This window comes from Callithrix jacchus, chromosome 16 (assembly GCF_049354715.1).
Source record: "Callithrix jacchus isolate 240 chromosome 16, calJac240_pri, whole genome shotgun sequence".
Classification (NCBI taxonomy): Eukaryota; Metazoa; Chordata; class Mammalia; order Primates; family Cebidae; genus Callithrix; species Callithrix jacchus.
Window position 1 is genome coordinate 30,017,972 of NC_133517.1, and position 21,225 is coordinate 30,039,196.

The 21,225-nt window shown below is 43.1% G+C and overlaps 1 pseudogene; it reads right to left on the reverse strand.

Annotated features, from left to right (window-relative positions):
- Positions 1–5,806: 5,806 nt before the first annotated feature.
- Positions 5,807–7,102, reverse strand: LOC100414109 (keratin, type I cytoskeletal 18 pseudogene; annotated as a pseudogene).
- Positions 7,103–21,225: the final 14,123 nt, after the last annotated feature.

A 21,225-nucleotide genomic window follows, 5' to 3' on the forward strand; every position in this document is an offset into this window, starting at 1 on the left:
ATGGAAGCTAAGGCAGAAACACGAAGAGCAGGTGGATTGGGCAATGGAAATGGGAAGACAACAAAGGGTAACACAGGCGTTTGGGCAAGGGGGTCACCCAACAAAGGGTGGTACTCTATTGGTTTTGGGAGAGAAACACTGAATGCCAATCAGGAGACAACCGAATAAACTTCACTGCATTCTCAGTTTTACCAAAGACTAATAAGGATTCTGGGGATCTTTAGGGATAGGGGACATAAGATTCCTCTGGGTTATATTCAACTCTCCAAGTATGAATCCTCACTCATACTTCCTTGCTGGGCTGCTTTGTGCTAGTTACTTAACTTCTCTGAGCCTCAATTCTCATTTGCAGATGGAGATGGTCCTATCTCATTTGTAGATGAGATGATGGGGTGTGGTCCTGGATAGGCCCTCAGTGAACAGCAATTCTTATTCCACATGGTGGGAGAAGAGGGTGTGTATGCTACACCCTTCTGAAGTGACCCTGGGCTTGGCCGCTGCTTTTGAAGGACAAAAATGGTTACTTGTCATTTGATAGCCAAAAGGTACTCCCTGCAACTATGCCTAAACACTGCCTTATGTCAGTTAGGACACAGGGCTGACCTGCTAGGCCTTGGTAATGGATGTGTCAGTGAGTTTATTCCAACTTCCCATAGTGGCAGAGGTGGGAAGGGAGTTGGCAGGAGAAGGGTTAAATAAGCAAAAATGAGCAGTGTCCACCTACGTGTGTGTTGGCACTGGCATCAGTTTCCTTGGAGGTGGTTCCCTCTGCCCTAGAATGACCCTGTTGGGGTCAGATCAACTGATAATCAAAGCACTTTACCAAAACAAGATCAGCCCCCTTCAAAGAAAGCTCCATTTCCAGTGGAGCCAAGGTGCTGTGTATTTCACCTGTGCCTCTCTCAGTTTAGAAGGATGTCTTTGATAAGCTACAGGCAGCACCCGCAGTGACCCTTAATGACAGCCTGACTCAGCCAAATGCTTCTGGTCTCAGGTTATGGATGAATACCCACTGAGCTCTGGACACAGAGCTCTGAGGCTGTGCAGATTTCACATCACTCTTGAAAAATGAAGTGACAAAGTCCTTGTTTAATTCAGGCCCTTGCCCCTCCTCCATGTCATACAGTCTAGCCTCTAATTATGGCTTTTGGACAAACGCTTCCACAGTGATGGTTCCAGTGCTTTCTAATAACTTTCCATGATCTGTTCATCTTCTTAAGGAGGCTCAGTTGAGTCAGGCTCAGCTAACCAGCAGGATTTGGATAAGCCCTCTCTGCATTCTCAGACATGGCAGAGGAAATCTGTGCTCTTCATGAAGGTTGTTAATTGATGGTCATCCTCTTGGCTTCTTTCAACTTCTTTCATTATGTCTGTCCATATGAAAAGTATTATTTCTCTGTCTCTAACTGGAGAGAGGAGAATAGCTCTGGCTAATGTTTGAGTGTTTGTTCAAAGTCAGGTGCTGGTCTAAGTGCTTCTCATGAATGAACTCACTAATCCTCATCTCCCCAAAGGTAGCTGATATGATTATATTTGCTTTGCAGATGGAGAAATGAGACACAGAGCAGTTGAGTGACATGACTTGTAAATGGTGCCACCAGGTCCGAAAGCCAGGGGCTCAAACCCCATAACTCATGCTTTTACCCAGAGCACTGAGCTGCCAATCATTATTGCTTGGGATTTATGATAACCAAGTAATATAAAGCCCCTCCCTGCCAGGAGGAGGGCCAGAATTTCCACTTGGGCAAAGCTAGAGGCAACCATGGGGTAAAAGGGATGACTAAGAGGCTTGCCCTCATGCTACTTTTTCACAATTTATATAAAACTGAGAAATGTTCATGACCCACATGGCTATGATTTGAATGTGTTCCTCAAAGTTCATGTGCTGGAAACTTAACCCAACAGTGCAAAACTGTTGAGAGGTGGGATCTTTAAAAAGAAGGCAATTAGGTCATAAGAGTTCTGCCTCCATGAATGAATTAATGCTCTTGTTTTGTGAGAGAGGGTTCCTGATGAAAGGATGTGATTGGCCTCATTTTTGTGCATATGGGCACTTACTCTCTAGACTTCTCTAGCCTTTCTGCCTCTGCCCTGGGCTGACACAGCAAGAAGGCCCTCACCAAATGCAGCCCCTCTGTCTTGGACTTCCCAGCCTCCAGAACCATGACTCAAATCTTTTTATTTTCTTTAATATATTATCCAATCTCAGGCATTCTGTTATAGCTGCAGCAAACAGACTAAGATTCATGTCAATGAATGGGGATATGTGTCTGATGTATTAAAGCCCTTCCAATCCATGTTTTTATAATATGACCATTTTCCCTCTTAACGTGAATGAAAATGAAGCACAGGGTCAGGAGGCTTTGCGGGTAAGAGCGAAGTTAGTGTTAAGGGTCTAGAGGTCTCAGCATATTGGTGAGATACTGCTAAGGTGACACGGAAAGAAATCCTAGTTCACATCCTTGGCAGAGGAAGCCCATGTTGGGAAATGGTCTAGCAAGGATGAAGTCAGGCATGACCAGGTAGTAGGGAAGCTGCAGAGATGCTTGAGAGGACACACCCTGCATTGCTTTCCTCTTCTGGGAGTGGCTATGAGGGAAATACACACTCATATGGTAGGAATTTCCAGTGCTTTTGGCCTTGACCTCTGCTTTCCACGGGATATATTCATTAGGCAACCAACTGGGAGAAGGGTAGGGGTATGGATGTGGGTGAAGGATGTTACCTAGAAGTAAGAAACTGACCACTGAGTAAATTAATTCTCAGTCTTAACAGTTAGCCCTCCCTGTATATATTTCCACTCTATGAATATCTTTGTTAGTTAGCCTGCTCATTGCAAATGCATTGCAAGTTCACAGCAAAGAGAAATCCAAAATCTTGCCAAAGATGCATTGTTTTGTGACACTGATTAAAGTGAGTTGGAGAACTGCAGAAATCACATACCAAGTCATCACCAACAAACATTTTATGGTAGGGTTGGGACAGTTAACAATTAAAGAAAAGAAACTCAGCACCGTATGGAAAAGGTGGTTTAAAAGAGTTGAATATTAAAGGATACAAGGGGCCTTGGTCAAAACTGATGAAGACTTCAATGCAACGCTTTTGCAGATGTCCTCAGTATGACCACGCTGTGATTCTAATGAGAATGCCATGATGTCATCCTACCGTTTCAGTCATCCACCTCTGATGGCCAGATTCATGTGCTCATGCTCTTTCCTCTCATCACAGCCAAGGCTGCAGGATGGGAGGCAATTCCCTGTGGGCTTCTACACTCAGGACTCCCATTCTTCACTTCCCTCCTGGGCTTCTTGGTGCTGTAGACACCAGCACTGCTTCCCAAACAGACACAAGTAGCCCAGAAGTGCTGGGAGCAATAATGGCCCTAGGAACAACCCATAAGCAACGTGGGCAAGGAGCCGATGGAGAAGTAGTTCTTCAGTCAGACCCCAGGTGGATAACTCTGAGAGGCATTTTATGCCCTCCTCAGGAGTTACTGGTGAGGCTACACCCTCACCAGGAGTGATTATGATAACAATGCACCCTGCATTCCATTTCTTCCTCTCCTCCTTCTCCTTGGTTCCTCAGCCATGCTAGTTGGATCTCTCACTGAGTCAGCCAGCAGCACACAAGTTCTTGACTCAGGATTCACTTTGCAGGGAACTAAAGTCATTATATAGTTTCTCAAAAAGCTCATGTTTAATCCTCCTTTCATTCTGGGTTCCAAGAATTAGCTCAAAGTTTTAATGGTAATCTACATAGTGTTAAAGTAAGATAAAATAAAATTATTCATAATGTTTAGTTTAATTGTTAAAGACACAGCCCTAATCAAATCTTTTCTTGCTTATTTATCATAACACTTTTTAATATTTTAAGTGTATTTACTTTAAGTGATCTTTTCCCCTCTGATAATGGGAGCCGTATATATACACCCCCACCTGGAATTCTGTAACTCACTTTTTCACTTATGTTCTGTATCTTTTTCCATTTATCAAATATTCTTCTAAAGCATGCATTCCATTATATGACTGAGTCAACATTTATATAATCAATATACTATTGTGGTCTTTTGAAGTTGTTTCTATTTTCAACAATATCATAAACAAAGATGAAGTAAATACCGTCAAGGTATGAACCTTGGGCAAATTTTCAGTTCTGGTGCCTCAGTTTTCTTATCTGTCAGGTAGGGACAAGGATGGACCTACCTTATAGGGCTACTCTAAGGATTAAACACTTTATTTATTTTTATTTTACTTTAAATTCTGGGCTACATGTGCAGAATGTGCAGGTTTGTTACATAGTTATACAAGTGCCGTGGTGGTTGCACCTATCAACCCGTCATCTAGGTTTTAAGCCTTGCATGCATTTGTCCTACACATTAATACTTTTAAAGTGTTCAAAACAGTGCTTTGCCCCACTCAGCGGTCTATAAAGGTTTTCACTGATGATGATGGTGATGATGATGTCTCCTCTTTCAGTGAATGTCCATTGTCCACCCAGGTACTCAATCCAGTCAATTCCCAAAATTTGTGAATTATACTTCTTAATTTTGTTCACGTCCTCCACCCCTCTGACACTGCCCTGTTCAGGCTACCCTACCCTCTGCCTTTGTCCTATCTCCCAAGTGGTCTCCTTGCCTTGAAGTTTGACTGCTTCCAATTCATTCTCCACCCCATAGTCAAAGTGCTTTTTCTAAAGCAAAACTCTAAATAGCTCAACCAATTTATATCTCTAGTAGTATTGTATGAGAGTTCCTAGTTCCCAAACTTTGCTAATATTATCTATATTTATTTTTAAAACATTTTTGGAAAATGGTACCTTTTTATATTTTGTTTCTTTGCAAAGATTGAGCTTTAAAAAACACATTTGCCATTTTCTTCATTCCCTTTGTAGAATGCCTGTCCATGTCTTTTGCCCTAAAAGGCCTTAGTAAATGCTATCTATGTTGTGGGGCTTAAATTCGAAGTTGGGTGAAATTCGCCCTGGCCAGTCTTGGCTCTGGGCCTGGGACCCTGCAGATAAGCCCTTTTTATGAGTTCTTCTGAATGTCATGTGCCCATGTGTTTTAATTTGGCCCCGTCCATGAGGACTTGAGAACAGGACTCTTTGAAGCACATAATCATTGCCTCAAAGTGGCCCGTTCTTCATCCCTGGATGGCTTTCCATAATCCAGCTCCTTCCTGATGGCCATTTTTAGCTGAGACAACCATGACATTTTGAAGCCTGCTGCTTTTGGAGGCTAAATATAATTTCTCTGGGAAAGAGGCCAACTGTGATAGTTTATTTCCATTTGGCCTGTGTCTTGAGGCAAGACTGAATATGAAAAGAAATCTGGAGCCAGTGCAAAGAACAGCATGGCAGCACCAGGCACTAGCCACTACTGTCCATACATTGCCCTGGGTGGGGGTTTCCAGTGTCCAAGCACACCCCCATGTTGGAACCCCCAGAGGGTATAGATACCTTAGTCATAGCACGCTGCAGGACAGGTTCTTTCAGGCTGTAATGATAAGGCTGGCTAAGTGTGTGCCTACCCAAACCTGATGGGAAGATTTTGCCCAAACTCAATTTCTCCTAGTCCAGTGAATAACCATAGTCCACCCAATCCAATCAATTTGATTGATATTTCTTCAAAAATGAAATCATTCATAAAAAATGAGTGGCATATTTTAATGTTATAAAACCTCATCAAACATTAAAAAGTGAAGTGTATATTCAGATATTAACAATGGGCTTAATCTTTTTTTTTTTTTTGACCTCTGAAGTTTTTATTGGCCTGCTGCTCCCCAAAGGGTCCCCTGCTTCTGCTGGCTTAATGCCTCAGATCTCTGGTGTGGTTGGTTGCAGACACCAGTTTGCCATCAACGGTCCGGCGGGTGGTGGTCTTTTGGATGGTTTGCATGGATTGCTGCTGTCGAGGGCATCACTAAGATTGAAGTCCTCGGCATCTTCCAGCAGGTGGCGGGAGGTGGCGATCTCAGCCTCCAGCTTGACCTTGATATTCAGCAGGGCTTTGTACTCCTGGGCCTGGCGCCGTCCCTCTGCCTGGGTTTGTGTTGGCTCTGACTCCAGGTACAGCAGGATCCTGTTGAGCTGCTCCATCTGCAGGGTGTAGCGGGCTTCCACCTCCCTCAGGCTGTTCTCCAAGCTGGCCTTCGAATTTCTCATGGAGTCCAGTCAGTCTCCAAGGACTAGACTGTACGTCTAAGCTCCGTGAGCATCATCTCAGCGGCTCCGTCCTTAGAGGACTGCGTGGTGACCACTGTGATGCTCTCCTCAATCTGCTGAGACCAGTGCTTGTCCAGCTCCTCTCAGTTCTTCTGAGCCAGCTCATCATATTGGGCCTGGATGTCTGCCATGATCTTGGCAAGGTCCTGAGATTTGGGGGCATCTATCTCCATGGGCAACTCAGAGCTGGCAGTCTGGGCTTACAGGCCTTTTACTTCCTCTTCGTGGTTCTTCTTCGTGAAGAACAGCTCCTCATTGAGAGCCTCGATCTCTGTCTCCAGCTGCAGCCGAGCGACACTGGTGTCATCAGTGACCTTGCGGAGCCCAAGTATATCACTCTCCACAGACTGATGTATGGCCAGCTGTGTCTCACACTTGACTCTAAAGTCATCAGCAGCAAGATGGGCATCATCCCTGTGCAGAATGATGCGGGCACTATCGATGGCATTTGCGAAGATATGAGCCCTAATGCCCTCGATGGTCTTGATGTAATGGTTCCAGTCTCTGACCTGGGGTCCCTTCTTCTCCAGGTGCTCCCTGATTGTGCTCTCCACCTTCCAGTTCTCGGTCTGCAGGCTCCTCACTCTGTCCAGCTAGGAGGCTGGGTGGTGGTCGTTCAGGTTTTGCATGGTCTCCTTCTCGTTTTGGATGCCTCCTACTCCTGCCAGAACCCCCACTATTATCCCTGTGGCCAGGCCCCTGGGCACTTTGCAGCCCCAGAAGTTGGTGGAGTGGGACATGGAGATCTTAGAACCAGAGCCCCTGGTGCTTGCATAGATGTTGGCTGCGCTGCTGACCAGTTGATACTGTAGCTGGGCACCTGTACAGAGCCCAGGGACTGGTATTTGGTGGAGAAAGTGGAGGGAGTGGTGAAGCTCATGGTGTCCAGGGAGGAGAGTGAGAGGTTAGGATTCAGGCTTTGCTGATGACCTAATCTTCTTTTTTAAAATAAGTAGCATAAAATATATGTTAAGCACAAATACTACAAAAGTTGTCAAAAACCCTATAGAACAAATAACTAACTAAAGTGAATGGTTACAAGGATGATAATCTATGCATCCCATACAGGATAGTATTTCATACTTCTTGGGATAACACATCAAGCCTTCTATGATCCAATTCCTGACCTTTTCAGTTGTGATACTCCCTTTACTCTGAGTACTATACTTACCTCTACAGCCATACTGAACAGCTCCAGTTCCCCAAGTGCATCATACTTTTGCATATACTATTTTATATGTTCGCATAGACTAGCCTCTGTGCTTTTGCATATGCTATTTTCTCTGCATTGATTGCAACTGGAAAACTTCTACTCTTCTTTCTTTTTTTTTTTCTTTTTATTGCATTTTAAGTTTTGGGGTACATATGCAGGACATGCAAGATAGTTGCATAGGTACACACGTGGCAGTGTGATTTGCTGCCTTCCTCCCCTTCACCCACATCTGGCATTTCTCCCCCTGCTATCCCTCCCTAGCTCCCCCACTCCACTGTCCCTCCCGTATTCCCCCCAGTAGACCCCAGTGTGTAGTGCTCCCCTCCCTGTGTCCATGTGCTCTCACTGTTCCTCACCCGCCTATGAGTGAGAACATGCGGTATTTCACCTTCTGTTCTTGTGTCAGTTTGCTGAGAATGATGTTCTCCAGATTCATCCATGTCCCTACAAACGACACGAACTCATCGTTTTTGATTGCTGCATAATATTCCATGGTGTATATGTGCCACATTTTCCCAGTCCAGTCTATCATCGATGGGCATTTGGGTTGGTTCCAGGTCTTTGCTATTGTAAACAGTGCTGCAATGAACATTCGTGTGCATGTGTCCTTATACTAGAATGATTTATAGTCCTTTGGATATATACCCAGTAATGGGATTGCTGGGTCAAATGGAATTTCTATTTCTAGGTCCTTGAGGAATCACCACACTGTCTTCCACAATGGTTGAACTAATTTACACTCCCACCAACAGTGTAAAAGTGTTTCTATTTCTCCACATCCTCTCCAGCATCTGTTGTCTCCAGATTTTTTAATGATCGCCATTCTAACTGGCGTGAGATGGTATCTCAATGTGGTTTTGATTTGCATCTCTCTAATGACCAGTGATGAGCATTTTTTTCATATGTTTCTTGGCCTTATGTATGTCTTCTTTTGTAAAGTGTCTGTTCATATCCTTTGCCCATTTTTGAATGGGCTTGTTTTTTTCTTGCAAATCTGTTTTAGTTCTTTGTAAATTCTACTCTTCTTTCAAAACCCAGACTCAATCCCCTTTGACCCACCCAAATAGAATTAGTCACTCCTTTGCTCTGGTATGGTTTCCAGTTCACACCTTTGTTGTTTCAGCACTAAATTTTCCATGCTTGTGTCTCCTCTATCGAGTGTGAAAACACTGAGAGCAGAGACTGTCTTTAGATATCCATTCATTCATTTCCATTCAACAAATATTTGCTAAGTGCCTATTATGTGCTGCATGACTTGTGTTTGCATTCACTATATATACTCTGGGCTACGTAGACTGTCCTTAGCATGGAAGACTCTCCCTCTGCTGCATTGTTATTGAATCATCTGGCTTTCTCTCCCTACTCACAGGTGGTGTATTTCTTCATGCCATGTCTCGCTGCTTGGAAGAGATGTCTCCCCATTTTACCCCACCTCAGAACTCCTCATCACTTCCTGGCCTCCCAGCCTCACTCTGTGTCTGGAGATTCCAGATGCAATCAGGAGAACCACCCAAATAATCAACTTCTTCCCCTACAACTAACTTGATTTCCTAGTGAAGATGATGTCTTGTCACACCCAAAAGTGCCAAAGTGAGCTCACTTTCTGGCGCCATTATGGACAGAATCCTGGGAGTTCTGCTAGGTCAGCATAGTACCAAGAAATGGCAGATCATAGGAAGTGGGGACTGGCGATATCTCTTTCTAAATCAAAGAAAGAAGTCCACAAAGATGGTTTTGGTGACTCAAATTCTGATAGTGTTTGGAGAGGTTATTACAGGGGATGGGGAAAAGGGAGGGAATGGGAAGATAGAACAGAGAAATGCATGACTCAGTCTACCATCTACCACTGACAGGAGGATGGGAGGTGATTCTCTGCGATTTATGCTTTCATTCTTGATTTTTCCGGACTCTAGATCCCCTGGGCCTTCCTTCCATAGAGTCCTCTGCCCTCTGTCAGCCTGGAATGTTTCCCAGACACCCAAAACAGACTCGCCAACATAAACTGTTATCCCCAACCTGATCCGTGATTGCACCTCAAATTGGCCACTGGGCATAGATCAGCATCCTGTAACCATTTGTACTAATTAGTTAGTTATTTTACAGAGTTTTGGTATTTGTGTTTGACATATATTGTATTCTACTTCTTTTAAAAATAGATTAGGCCCATTGCTAATACTGGTCATATACTTCATCTTTTAATGTTTGATGAATTTTGTAACATTAATATAAATGAGCATACATATGCCACTCATATTTTACACTTAAAACTTAAAAAAAATATTGGTTGGAGCATTTCTGCCAAAAGACGGCTTTTAGTATTTTAAGACAGACTTATCAGGATGTCCTAGGGATGCAAAATTTAGCTTTTAGTTGCTACCTGAAAACAATCATTCTTTATAAAGCTCAATGTCTCCTTTCAGATCCTTTAAGGAATATCTGGAAGATCCCTCTGTCTCTTCCTGGGGCCCACCATTTGTTCTGGAACAGGCTAAGTTCCTGAGTTCTCAGGGGGCAGCACAGGAGTCTGCACCAAATGGACATCCAGGACACCCCTGCATCCTAGACGGTGTTTCTTATCCAATCCAAATGGACTGTATTCCCACAGGGAGATTGAGTCTTAGTGATGCTTTTCACAATAGTGGTGGCATCGCTGGGGGAAAAGTCACATCGTAGTCCAAACTGGAGGGTTGCTGAGCCACTACTTTCATGTTTAAGTTTCCAAATCCTGAGTGTGTGAGAAATTAATCACTGTACATCTCGGGAGATAGAGTGTGCACTGGTGGTCATGAAATGAAGCTTCATTGAAGCAAGTTATTGCACCTTTTGGGTGTGATCAACCAAGTGCATCTGAGATCCCACAGTGGTAGATTTGTACCCTACTCCATAGCCTTAATACAGTGAAACAGACAAGAGCTCAGACTTTATTTTAAAACGAACAGGCTTTTGCTTTCCGTTTCTTAGAAAATCAATCATATGTGAGGTAGCAGAGTATAATGAGTAGAACCAGGGGCTCTTGAAGTCAGAGGAATCCAATTTAAAACCTCAAATCCACATTTTTAAGGTGGGTGACCTTGGGCATAGTGTTGCTTTAACAGAATACTTGAGACTGGGTAGTTCATACACAAAAGATGTATTTGGCTTCTAATTTTGGTACCTGGAAGGTTCATGATTGGACAGCTGCATCTGCTGAGGGCCTCAGGCTGCTTCAACTCATGGTGAAAAGTGGAAGGGGAGCAGGTCTGTGCAGAGATTACATGGAGAGAGGGGAAGAAGAAGAAGTTAGATTCTTTTTAGCAACCTGCTCTCTCTGGAACCAATCCATTCACGAGAGCGAGGACTCACTCATCCCAGAAGAAGGGCTCTAATCTATTCATGAGGAATCTGCCCCATGATCCAAACATCTCCACTCGCCCCTACCTCCCACCTGCCACACTGAGGATCTAACTTCTATTCGAGTTTTGGAGGGAACAAACCAAAGCAGGCAATGGTGTTTAATTTCTCTCAGTCTCAGATTATTCAGCCATCAAATGGAGATAATCACACTGACCTCACAGAGCTCTTAAGAAGAATCAGGGAGACAATGGATGTAAGTGTTCAGCACAGCACCTGGTAGATAGAACTCAGTCAACAGGAGAAAGATAAGGAAATGAAAACCAGCCTGGTTTTTGAAAGGCTTGAGATATTGAAGAGAGATTTTTGTAGTCTAATTGAAGTCTCAAGATTTCTTCTCTTGCTTGGTGCCTGTACGGTTGCTGTCTATAAGTCAGTGGCTGGAGCACCTGCAGCAAGGCCGAAACTCCATCGCTGTCAGTGAGGCATCCACTAGAGCATGGCAGCCTACTGCATGCCAGCACTGTGCTCTAGGATTGCCCCAGCTCTTTCTGTGGAAACTTGCAGCCTGATGATAAATACCCCTTACTCAAGGTAACTTGGAGGCAGTTTTTTTTTTTTTTAAGAGCTAACACAGTTTGAATAAACCATCGATCTAGAATCTAGATCAGAAGCTGGATAAGTTTTCATATAAAGGGCCAGATAGAAAATATTTGAGGCTTTTGGCCCATATGTTCTCTGCTGCAACTATTTGATTCTTGTAGCACGAAGGGCAAAGAAAATATATAAATGAATAGGTGTGACCAAGTTCCAATAAAACTTTATTTATGGGCACAGAAATGTGAATTTCATATCATTTTCATGTGTCATAAAATATTATTATTCTTTTAATTTTTCTAAAAGGATATTTTAAAATGTAAAAAATGAGCCACACAAAAATAGGCAGTGGACTAGATTTAGTCCACAGGCCATATAGTTTGCTGACTCTGAGTGATGTTTTGTTAAAATGAAATTTATTTTTCACAGATCTAATGATTTGCTGAGAGCAGTGACAAAGCAGAGATATGTTGCCATTTTATTTCAGAGAAATTCTGACCTAAACCTGAAGGAAATTACTTTCTAACAAAATAAAACACATTTATTGAATCTTAGGAGATAAGGTTCACATCTTTTATATGTGGCTTAATCCCCACCTGGGGCATTACTACACAGGACAGTGAGACCTTTAGATTTTAACTTTTGTTAACTAAGCATGGTCTCAGGCTTTGCCATCTTTTGTTTGTTTTTAATCGGGAAGTTTAACATTAGAAGACATGGGGCAAAATAATCACAAAGCAACAACAAATGACAAATACATTTTGCCTTAATTGACTATACTGAGTCCACACTATTAACTACCTCAAATTTGAAGCAGATAAAAAGAAATACAGAAAAAAATAGGAAATACTGAATGCTCACCATATAGCTAGAATTGTTACCACCATTCTACAAACAAAGAACTGGTAATCATTTAAGTATTTTTTTCCAAAGCTCACACAGCTGGTAGATACACAAGCTGGAATTCAAACATAACACATATGACTTTTTTTTCAACTTTTATTTTAGATTCACGAGGTACATGTGCTGGTTTGTTACACAAGTGTATTGAGTGATGCTGAGGTTTGAAGTACGAATAATCTATCACTCTGGTACTGAGCATAATACCCAGCAGTTAGTTTTTCTGCCTTTCCCTTCTCCCTGCTCCTCCCTCAAGTAGTCCCCACTGCCTATTGTTGCCAACTTTCTGTCCATGATTACTCAGTGTTTAGCTCCCACTTATAAGTGAGAATATGCGGTATTTGGTTTTCTGTTCCGGTGTTAATTTGCTTAGGATAATGGCCTCCAGCTGCATCTGTGCTGCTGCAAAGGACATGATTTCATTCTTTTTTATGGCTGTGAAAAATAAAATGTTGATATCTATCACTCTACTTTAGCTTTCTGCCTGGTGAATGTGTGTGTTTATTTAGGGCCGACCGTGCCTGCTCTGTTTTAAGTTCTCTTTATATATTATCAGAACTTCAAGAAGAAATCAACCAATGCACCATCATAGTGAAATATTTCAACACACTTTTCTCCATAGTTGACCCATGAATTAGACATACTGTATCTCTTTTAACGTACTGGTAGATTTTATCATTCCTATTTTACAATTGGGGAAACTGAGGCTCAGAGTGCTGGTTAACTTGTTTAGGGGTCACATGCCAAAAATATGGTAGAACTGAGATGTAACATAGGATATCAGGAATTCAAAGCCCAGGAGCTTCGCATTGGCCTCCATGGCTTCCCCGCACCCCACCAACCTCCCAGCCATTTAGAAACCTAAGGGGTAGGCAGAAAGGAAAACCTGGAAAGGTGGGTGCAGAGTTGACACGGACCTCTCTCTCTTCCAAATCCCAATCAAGGGTTTCTCCAGAGAGTTGGGTTGTGTTAGGGATAACATTGAGGAAGTTTGATCCAATTACCAGCAACAGAAATAGTTATTTATATTAGGTTTTGTTTCTTAAATCACACCCAACAAGCATTACTATCAGTCAGGAATTAATGGCTACACACAGTGAGAGAAAACCAGAAGTGGAGCAATAATTACTGGGGTCATCGACCTCACCTTGGGGCAAAGCTAACTTAGGGGTCTTTTCACTGCTGGAAATGACAAGACGCAAGTCAATGGATGCTGAATCATCCTGGGTATAGTTTCAAGCCTGTCTGCATTCAAACAATGTCAACTAGATTGAGGGAATTCGGAGACCAGAAAGATAAATAATAATAGCTTTGGAAGGGGCTGATTCAGGAAGGCCAGTTTCTGATTTGACAGAGTTGCAATGGGGGCCAGTGATGACTGAAGATTCCTTAGAAGAGTCATTTCCCTGCATTTGGTTTGGGAGTACAAGAAGGAGGTCATGTGATGAGTTGAATTGTTTCAGAGGTCGTGAGCCAATCTCTTTTAAAAAGAGAGGAGAGATGGGTTAAAAACTGAGAAACAAGCAAAATAGCAAGAAAAACTAGAGGAGTACCATTAGCCAACCTTGGAATAGCTTCTAGGAGGAAACCTGTGTGTGTTCATTGTGGGAGAAGCTGAAGTAGGTTGTAAAAATGAGATATAACCAAACAGGAGGGAACAATCTTGGCTGACAACTAACAGCAGGGAAATGCTGGGCCCTACCTGCCTTCTCCCAGTATTACCGAAGTGAGCAAATTTCAGGGTATGAAGCCATAATAGTAGATAGGAAAGTTTGCTCCAAGGCTCATGCCCATGGGCGTCTGGGGAACACAGGCAGCTCCAGAGACAACAGGAGGATGTCCAGCTCACATTTCTTCCAGAAGCATACCCTGAGGCAAGAATTCAAGTGCAAATATGGTGGCCCCCTTATCTATGGGGGATACGTTCTTTGGTGGATGTGTGAAACCTGCAGAGTACAGAATCTTATGCATATGTATACTATGTTTTTTCTATACGTATATACCTATGATAAAGTTTAATTTATAAATTAGGCACAGTAAAAGATTAACAATAATTAATAATAAAATAGAACAAATAATAAAAATATACTGTAATAAAAGTTACATGAATGTGGTCTTTCTCTCTCTCAAAATATCTTATTGCACAGTGTTCACCCTTCTTATTATGATGTGAGATGACAAAATGCCTACATGATGAGATGAAGTGTGGTGAATGATGTAGGCTTTGTGATGTACGTGCAAAATTCCAGAAATAGACAATGCATAAGTTTTGCATAGGGCTTAGTTCTGAGTAGTGTGACAAAATCTTCCACTATCCCACCCAGGACATGAATAACCTCCCTGTGCATCTCCACACTGTGGCACTGCCCACCTTGAGTCACCTGCTAGTCCTCTGATAGGATTAGGCTTTGTGTCCCCCAAGTATCATATTGAATTGTAATTCCCATAATCCCCACATGTCAAGGGAGAGACCAGGTAGAGGTAATTGGATCATGGGAGCAGTTTCCCCATGCTGTTCTCCTCATAGTGAGTGAGTTCTCGTGAGATCTGATGGTTTTATAAGGGGGCTCTTACCCCTTCACTCAGTGCTTCTCCTTCCTGCTGCCTTATGAAGGTGTCTTGCTGCTTCTTTGCCTTCTGCCATGATTGTAAGTTTCCTGAGGCCTCCCCAGGCATGCTGAACGGTGAGTCAGTTAAACCTCTTTCCTTTATAAATTACCCAGTCACGGGCAGTTTTTTATAGTAATACACACCCTCTCAGTTATCAGATTGTCATGGTATTGCTTGTATCCAAGTCCTTCTTATTTTACTTCAGAATGGGCCCAAAGCACAAGAATAGTGATGTAATAGTTTTGGACTGGGTTGTTATGGGTAACTGAAATTTTGTGAGCAAAACTGTGGATACAAGGGTACCACCGTAGATTTCAGGAGGTGATTGCAAGAAACACTGGTAAGGAGTGGGGCAGTAAGAGTGAGATGGGAAGGCAGCCAAGTAAAGCACCTCATCAGGCAAGTTGTCATTGTGGACACTGAGGAACACTGGGAGCCAGCATAGAGCACAGGCCTTGGGGTCATCCTGTCTGAGGGCAGAGGGAGCTGTGTGGGCTCCAGTGGGCACAGTGAGTAGACGGGGGCTCTAGCAGTTAAAGCAAGGCTGTGGGCAAAGCATCATGGGTGTTGATTGGCAGGTGGAAGTTGGGCTACATTTACAGTGATGGTAAATGCAGAGGGGATAGAGTTGGGCATTGCCAGCATCTGTGCAGGGCACCTCTCAGAAGAATCACCAGGGAGGTAAAGATTGAAGAGTAATGGTTTGATATCTCCACACACTCCGGGCTAAACAAGCAGGGACTGTGGGAGAAAAGGAGACTAAAGCTGTAGACCAAGAGCAGAGCAGCTACAGAGAGAACAGGTTCAATGCAGGGCCAGTGACGTCAGAGTAAGGACCAGAGCAAGAGAGCTGAAGTCGAGAGTTTTCCTGCCTGCTGCCCCAATTCCCTGTGCAAAAGGAAAACCGGACTTGCCTGTCAGGCTCAATCACTTCGGTCTTCCATGTTTTCATACTGAGCAGCCTTCTAGCACAGATAAAGATAGATGGTTTTCTCCTCCTTGAGAGTGGAGCTGGACATGGGAGAAAAATTTGCTATCTCAAAAAAATTAAGCTGCTTTTATTGGCACAGAAAGTTCCACAGATTAGGGAAAAAAAGAATGTGTGTGTCCTCCTTTTAAGTGGTCTAGTAGTCAGACTGTTTTTCCGAAATGAATTCCTGGGCCAGTATAAACTTCTGCTGGGGCTGACTCTGCCATTCCTCCCCCTACCCAGTCCCCCCAGAAAAATGAGCCCAGCCAAGGTCTCTTCTGATACAAGCTAAGCTTCTGGAAGGCAGCCAAGGAGTCAGTCTCAGCCAGGGTTACAGGGTCTCTCTTCAGCAAACATGCCCCATTCATCCCTTGGGCCTTGAAGTGGGCTCTCTCAGGTGCTCATGGTACAATCTCTCTTCCTATCAGTGGGGCTTTGATTTTTGCTGTTACTCAGGGCATAATATAAGTGCCTCTAAACTCAGGTCATCAGCCCAGCCCAGGGAACCAAGTTGTAGGAACCTGAGTAATGGCCTCTGAAGCTGTTAGGCTTCCATGTTTGGTAATGTAGAAATGATTACTCCCTATAGTAGTTATCCAGGGAGGAAAGGGAGAGAGAGAGACAGAAAAGAGAGAGACGGAAAGAGAGATTAACTTAGATTAGTTCCAGGAATTGGAATTGGCTTCTGCAACTGAAAGAGGCTTGGTAAGTTCAAAATCTGCAGGACAGGCTGGAAACCCAAGGAAGAGTTGATGAAGCCACTCAAGTCTGAGGGCTAAGAATTCCCTGTTCCTCAAGAAAGGTCAGCCTTTTTCTCAAGGCTTTCGACTGTTTGGATGAGACCCACCATTTTATGGAGATAATATGCTTTATTCAAATCAATTGATTTAAACATTAACTTCATATTAAAAAAATTACCTTCATACAACATCCAGATGTGTTTGGCCAAACGTCTAGATGGCATGCTCCAGCTAAACTGATACCTAAAATTGACCATCACATTCCCCAGACTCTACTTTTTTTTGTTGAACAGATGAGAAAACCAAGGCTCAAAAAAATATAACAACCTGCTCAAAATCATGTAGCTAGTGTGTGATTTGACACATGAGCCATGCCTTAACCACCATGTTATACAGAGGTTGCAGATATAAACCCAGCTTTAGACTGAAATTGGCTGTACAGAAATATCCCAACTATCTGAGCAGATTGGAAGCTCATTTCTCCTTTATCACACCCTGTCTGGCCAACAGGCTGAGGTGGCCTGACCCTCTTGAATTCTGTTTCTTCCTACCTACTGCTCACTCTGAACCTTCTGAGTCCTCTCCGTAGGCCAGCTTTTGTCATTCATGCTTCTCTCTACCCTGGCTAAGCTTCCTTCAGCACATGCTTTTCATTCATTTTTATTTTTCTCAAGTTATGTCTGGCAATTCACAAAGCTTTGGGGTACCCATATTTAGTGAGAGAAAGCTCTTAGACCCCAGCAATGAGTCGAGCTAGGACACATTTAGTTGGGGATAGTGAAGGGGTTTCTCTTCTTTACCCCATCGCTCTCAGAGAAGTGAGAAGAGAATTCACATGTTACTGCTGGGAAGGCCAAGGGCTAGTCCTCAGCAGACCATGAAGGCAGGGCCATCTCTTAGACATCTTTGCACCCTATATCAGTCAGTGTCCAGTCAGGAAAACTGAAACACACCAGACATTTCGAGCAGAGAAAATTCTATTTGGGGAATTGAAAAATCTAGATGGCAAAAGGAGAAGGGTAAGGGAATCCACAAGTTAGTAACTGCAGAGAGTTGCTACTGCTCCTCAGCCCACGGAGAAAAAGGTAAAATGATGCACCCAGGGAGTTCAGTTCACCACAGAGGCCGCTGCCTTTACAGCCACATTGCTGCTGCTGCTGAGGCACCACAGTCTTCCTGCTGCGGGTCCTGCCTTGACCACCATGATGGACTGCTACCACTGCTGCTTTAGGACCTGGAGAACATGGCTTATCCTTGGACTTAGGAGTGCATTTTTAGGAAAATACCTGAAATTGATGCAGAGAGGGAGTAATGCTACAGGTGTAGCTACAGCTACAAAGCTCTGTGGGTATCCACACAGAAGTTGGTGCATGTGAACTTTCACTACACAGAAAGTTCTATGACCCAGTTGGTCCCCATGTGGTGTTCTCATTGCTCACTGTCCTCTGTCATAGCACTTGGCACATGACCACTTTTCATTTGTTATTGTTAGTTATTATTTCAGTCATCTTTGCATCTAGACTGCTAGGGCCATGAAGTAAGACCCATGCCCTCCCACCCCTTAGATTCTCTTGCATCCCTAAGCCTGGCATTCAGTGGCCACTCCATGCATTTATTTGACTGACATCCAGCTGGGACCTCAGGAAATACCATTTTCTCTTCTTACAGAGAATCAAAGGGCCTCATGGGAGTGCCCAGTTCTGATAAGAAAGCTATATTTGCCAGCTGTGTTTTCACTCAGCTATGGTTGCATCATTCAACTTTTAACAAAGAGAAGTTGGCAAGAATAGGAAGGCAAAATGCAGCAGAAATGAAATCCAGGAGGGCGCATACTCCCTTCGGGAGGTGTCTCTGAATCGGGTGTGGTGGTGACTGAAGCAGGCAGACCTGGAATGCAGCAGCAGCCAAGAGCCCATCCAGATGCTCTTGTCATCCGTTTGTCCCTGCAACAATTATTTACAGTTTGTTGCTATGATCCCACAAGCTCATCTTCACTCCCAAAGGAGAGAGAAGTAAACTAGATTGATCGGGGGCTTTCATCTGTATGATGTTTTGTCTGTGAGCCCTGTGGGAGCTGGCATGCTGAGAGTAGCTACTGTCTTCCCAGAGAGGGAGGGAGCCCCATGGTCTGGAGCGTAGACTCTCCCTAAGAAGCTTCTCTCTTTCTTTCCTGGCTGAAAGTGGATACATCAACTTCTATCCCAGAGGTGTTAGACTGTAAGACTGAGAGTTCATGAATGTCACTGTCAGAGCCAACCAATGACCACAGCTTGGTCACAACTACCTCATTTCAACAATGAGGTCACAACTACCTCATTTCCAGATGCATTTTAACCTTGTCCTTGGCAATTGCATTTAGCAAGCCTTGCACTTGTCCAGCAGGCTTTCACCCATTCACCATTTGTTTTAAAAATCAGGTATTCTTTTGTAAGAGGGGTATAAAATGCATTTTATGTTGCAAGCCCACTTTGGTCATTTATGGGCGTCTGCCTGGCCTGTGTTCAGGAGGATTCTGAAGTACAGAAATCACTTGCTTACAGGCACCAGAGGACTGTTAATACTCTTTTATATGCTAACAACCAAAAGGCCTATCAGGATCCATTTTAAGAGTCCCCTGGGACGAATTCTATTGCCTCTCTAGAATTCAGAAGTAGCTATGCTTATTCCTATCTTCCTTTTTTTTTCGTTAATAGCAATATTCCCTTCCCAACACACTGGCCTATCCCTACACATGATATTTTATGGTATTATCAGATGTTAGATCTGAATGATTCTTTAGACAGCATTTAGTCTAAGGGTCTTGTTTTGCAGAAGACAAGGCTGGAGGATACTGATTTTCCAAAGGGCAAATGGCTAGTTAGTGTAGGTTCCCTTTAATTTGCCTTCTTTCGGACCCCTTCCCCAAGGCAGAAAGTTTGTCATACCTTAGCTCTGGTAGGAAAGAACATGAAGTTGTGTACGACTGGATTAGCAATATATCCTGAGCCACAAGGATGGCACCTTTAAACTACACAGACTGACTCTCTCATTTGCTAGTTGAGTAACCATCATAAATGGCGTAACATTGCTAAGCCTCAGTTTCCTAACCAGTAAACTCGGGGTGAGGATCAAATGAGATAATGAATGTAAAGTACGTAGTGCTGGGCCTGGCTTAACAAATGTTGGCTATTGTTATCATCTGTAGAATGATCCAGCTGAACTCAATGAGCTGTTCTTGTTCTGAGAGCTGATGCTTTGGGACAATGATTGACAATGCATGGAATTGTTTCTGAATTGCCTGTGATGAGCTCCACATTTTCATCAGCACTGTTCTATCAAATGAGATGATACATGGAGAGTGAGTTCTTGGCCAACAATAAAGTATTAGCTATTGTTTATTTCAGATAACATATTTATCGTCATTATGATTACTTCTACTATAACTGTCAAGGTTTTTCTATAAATATGGCAATACTAATGATTCCAATGGCAACTGTCAAATCCATTAAGGACTCTGGATATTTTAATTTACCTAAGTACAAGGTACCAGGCTTTGTATTCTTACTTGTATCTTTAAACAGACTCTTCTAAACAAGGTGATTTTTTTAGGGTGAACTTTATATCTTGCTATAGTTTTCATTAGTATCATACTTATATTTGCGTTTACTGGTATATTATTTCTATGCTTTCATCCACAGTCATTTTCTAAAGATACAGTTTTAAAACACCCAATAAATAAATTATAAGAGAGAGCGAGAGAGAGAGAGTGTGTGTGTGTGTGTGTCTAGACTGATTCAGCACTGGCTTCGCAATAGTGAGCATTAGGTGGTGGTAAAGGGGAAATGGTGTCTTGTACCTTGGGATGATGTCTGGGCACAAGTTCTAAAATATGTCATTTATCTGCTGAACTGGTATCAGGATGGATTTCCATCCCACTCTTGTGTTTCAACCCACACCATCTGTACCAGGAAATGGGCTGCAAAGATGCCACTGACATGAATTCAGCTAATTTCTCATCATTAAGTATATGGAAGGTCCAGCAAGCACCCACAGCCTGAGTATCATCATGTTGGAGACTGGCTCCATTAACAAAACCCAACAGTGGGACTCAGAAACATTCCTGCAAGGCCCAGCGAATCTCAAGTGTTCTATTATGGCTCGAGTCTATAAATTCATTAGGGAAAACACACTGGGCTATTAGCTTTTCTTGAGTAGGAGACATAAAGACAAAGTGAAAAAGCAAACGCTGTGTGATTAGAGGACCAGGTCAGACCCTGCTGCATATGAGTCATCTGACTCCAGGACTGGATCCAGCCTTTGTCTCCTCGAGTGTCTGTTTTCTCATCAATGAACTGGATGAGGATTATACTTCCACAGCTGATTTATGGATTCTTGAAAGGATCAAATGAGGTAATAAATACAAAAAGATCTACAAATTCTCAAGTCATTTTCAAAAATAAGTTTCTTACAATAATCATAACAACCATAACCATGCCTAGTAAGCCCTGCCCTACATTAACGACCCCCAAGAACAGGAAGTTGGGAAAGGAGAGATATAGGAAACATGAAAAGACATCAACTCTGCTCTGAAAAAGCTGTCACCCAGCCTGGGCGTGTGATCCTGACATGGAAGTACCAGGAAGTCTGGCAGGTCTCAGTAAGTG